This window comes from Chiloscyllium plagiosum, unplaced genomic scaffold (assembly GCF_004010195.1).
Source record: "Chiloscyllium plagiosum isolate BGI_BamShark_2017 unplaced genomic scaffold, ASM401019v2 scaf_55341, whole genome shotgun sequence".
NCBI classification, from domain to species: Eukaryota; Metazoa; Chordata; class Chondrichthyes; order Orectolobiformes; family Hemiscylliidae; genus Chiloscyllium; species Chiloscyllium plagiosum.
The window spans coordinates 2258-5407 of record NW_025198058.1 but is presented as its reverse complement, the minus strand read 5'-3'; the positions used below and the strand labels follow the sequence as shown (position 1 = coordinate 5407).

General features: G+C 51.1%; 1 long non-coding RNA gene across 1 annotated transcript; it reads left to right on the top strand.

Annotated features, from left to right (window-relative positions):
- Positions 1–88: 88 nt before the first annotated feature.
- LOC122545968 lies at positions 89–2584 on the top strand. The gene is made up of 3 exons (XR_006310638.1): positions 89–196; positions 916–999; positions 1500–2584. It is a non-coding gene; the product is annotated as an uncharacterized LOC122545968 (long non-coding RNA).
- Positions 2585–3150: the final 566 nt, after the last annotated feature.

Here is a 3150-nt window from a genome sequence, read left to right as displayed (position 1 = left end):
CACACACACACACACACACACTAGGCTGTGCCTGTCTGTGGAGGGCGCCATATAAATCCAGTTGGTTCTTGTCCCCCCACCCCCTCCCTCAGGCCCAGACGGTGAAGGAGGTCTTTGCCAAGCAGCTGATGCAGATTAACGGGATCAGCGGGGAGAAAGCGATCGCCATCCTCCGCCATTACGACTCGGTGGCCAGGTACGTCGCCAGCGTGGGTCCGGTATGGTCAGATCCCGAGACCAGCTCCCTCACCCCAGCGCAGGGAGGGCTGCCCTTCAGCCCATTGACTGACTGTCCTCACACAATCAGGGTCGTGTGGCTGGAAGCCATTCGGGGAAGGTCTACTGGATTTAATAGCAGGGAAGGTTGGACAGGCGAGGCCTGTATCCTGGGGAGTTTGGAAGGTGAATCCTGGACGTTGCTGAGGGGATCCGACCAGGGGATGTGGAAAGGATGTTTCCTCTCGTGGGAGATCGAAGGGTCACTGTTTAAAAATAAGGGGCGGTGATTTCAAACAGAAACGGGGAACCATATGTTTCCTCTGAGAGGGTTGTGAGTCTTTGGAATTCCCTTCTCCAAAAGGCACGAGACGCAGAATCTTTTAGATATTTTTAAGAGAGGGGTAGCCTGATTATTGACGATGGAGGGGCTGACGGTTATGATGGGATGCAGGAAACAGAGAGTGGGGGTTAAGCTCGGATCTTATTGAAAGCAGCAGCGAGCCGTAGGGGCAGAGTGGCCTCCCCTTGTTTCTCAGTCCAGAAAAACTCAATGGCGTCCCCATTCAGAGCGACCATTGTCTCCCCCACCTTGTGATTGGCTGACTGACTGCGATTCCGATTGGCCGCCTGGCCAGTGCGATTCCGATTGGCCGACTCCGTGTTTGTGTACTGACTGACCTTGTCTCTGATTGGCAGCTTGATGAAAGCCTATGAGGAGTGCCCGACTGCTGGAGGGAGGGAGAAGCTGCTGTCCAACATTAAGTGTGGCAGCACACAGAGGTAGGTATCCACTCGCCACCCCGAAACGATCCACCAAATGGTGTCTGTCCCTCACTCTCTGTCACGGTACGGAACAGGGGCTTGCTCTGTCAGGTCGGGGGTGGTGGGGGGTTACATTCTGGCAAATGTCCCCTTTCCCCAGCGTTGCCCTCTCAGGGCTGCACTGCCACTGGAAACTCGGGAGGTCCAGGGTCTGAACACTCACAACAGAGGGTAGAGCTCAAAATCCAGGCTGGCAGTCCTGTGTCAGTGCTGAGGGAGCGGGCACTGTCGGAGGGTCAGTGCTGAGGGAGTGCCGCACTGTCGGAGGGTCAGTGCTGAGGGAGTGCCGCACTGTCGGAGGGGTCAGTGCTGTTTACAACTGAGACCGTTGTTGAAGAAAAGGGCGTGCGACCTCTGGCAACCTGCTGCTGCGGTGGGCTGTGAAATGGTTAACTATTTTTAAGAAGCTATGTGTTCATCGAATTGGTAATCGTCTCTTTGTGTTTTACTTGCATAAGAAACTTGGGTCCAGCCCTGAGCAAGACGGTTGCTCAGCTGTACTGCACCGAGGGACCTCTGTGCTGAGGGTTCTCGCTCAGTGACCGAACCGAGAAGGCCTCAGGCCCTGTCCCTGGAAACAGCTCGCCGTCCGTCACTGCCTTCCTTTGGATCTTTGACTTCTTGGGGTTTTTTTTTTGTGTTTGGAGAGGGAGAGGTTTGGAGGGAGGCGGGGGGGTGTGCGCAGCGTTGGCCATTCTCACGCCTCAAGTTGCTTGAACGATCGCGGCCATTCCCTCGCGCTTCCTGACCAGGGCCCACCTGGTGGGGGGGGGATGGGGGGGGGCACGCAACTCCCCGTGTGAGGGGCAGCCCCCCTCTGTTTGGAAATTCACGCCAACGGCAAGACTTTTGCTTCTCAAGTTTTTAACAAAAGAGAAAAGCACATGGGCGATCTGTCCCTCTGTCCATGTTTACCCATCGTCAGTTTTATTTTGCTGGGAAGGTGCTATTTATTTTTGTAAAACTTGGCGCTAAATATCATCGATAAAGTCCTCATTTTTTATTTCTATCTTGGCCACCAACCCGATTTTAACCTAGACAAACAAGGTGGGTTTTTTTTTAAATTTCTCAAGGCCACAAGTCATCAATAACCTCCTTCATTTTGATATATGCAGCTTTCCATTTTTGAAAGCTGTTTAGGATAAGCACTGCCATTTCCTGTCGGAATCAATGCATGCCTTGATTTGTGTTTCCATGTTTTAAAACTATCAGTGTTTGGGAACATGAGGCCGTTCGGCCAACTTTACTGTTCACAGGCGCTCAAATATCTAGCTTGTCTCCGTAGTATCGACGTCTAACGTGGACAATTAACTGCTCAGTTAAATTTTAGACGGGTGTTCAGAAAGAGAGGCAGGAATTTGAGATTTCTCATTGACCCTCATCAGGACCACGATGCAAGAAAACCAGTTTTTGTTTTCAGAGAGGTGTCATTGGTTGGTCTCTGGTTTCCTTGGAGATCCAGCAAGAATTGTTAATTGCCAATCGAAATTAACTGGTTAACTTCAACTGTGATTGGTCAGGCCGTTGCCACCGGAGCTTTTTTTTTAAAAAAAATCTCAACTTCCTGTCTGTCTTATGCACCGTTGGACATCATGTTGTCATTTTATTGAGATTTCCGATGAATCCCTTGACCTGGAGCGTTTGTCCGGATCTGGGAAAAAGGGGAATTGTAACAGCTACCCAGCTGTCTGAATGTGAACACCCTGACCCCCCCCCCCCCCCCCCCCCCCAGAGAGATGGGTTTTATTTTGTCAAACCATGGAATGTAAGGTCGAGGGGAAGGGAGTCAGCCTGGTCCTCCCACTCTGTGTTTCCCACCAACTCCGCCACCATGTACCTTTAAAAACCCCGAGACCGGGACAGCCCAGTACGGGGAACTGCTCCCTCCCATTCGAAAATCCCTCTCAACAGAATCATGCTGAATCTGGAAGTGAATAGTTTGTGAAATATTTATACAGTTAGTATTGTGTTTGTATATCTTTTTGTCTGTGTTTCTGTCTCTATCTCTCTCCCTCTGTCTGACTTTATTTCTGTGTCTCTCTCTCCCTCTCTATTTCTGTCCCTATCTGTCTCCCTGTCTGTCTCTGTCTCTCTCTCCCTTTCTGTCTC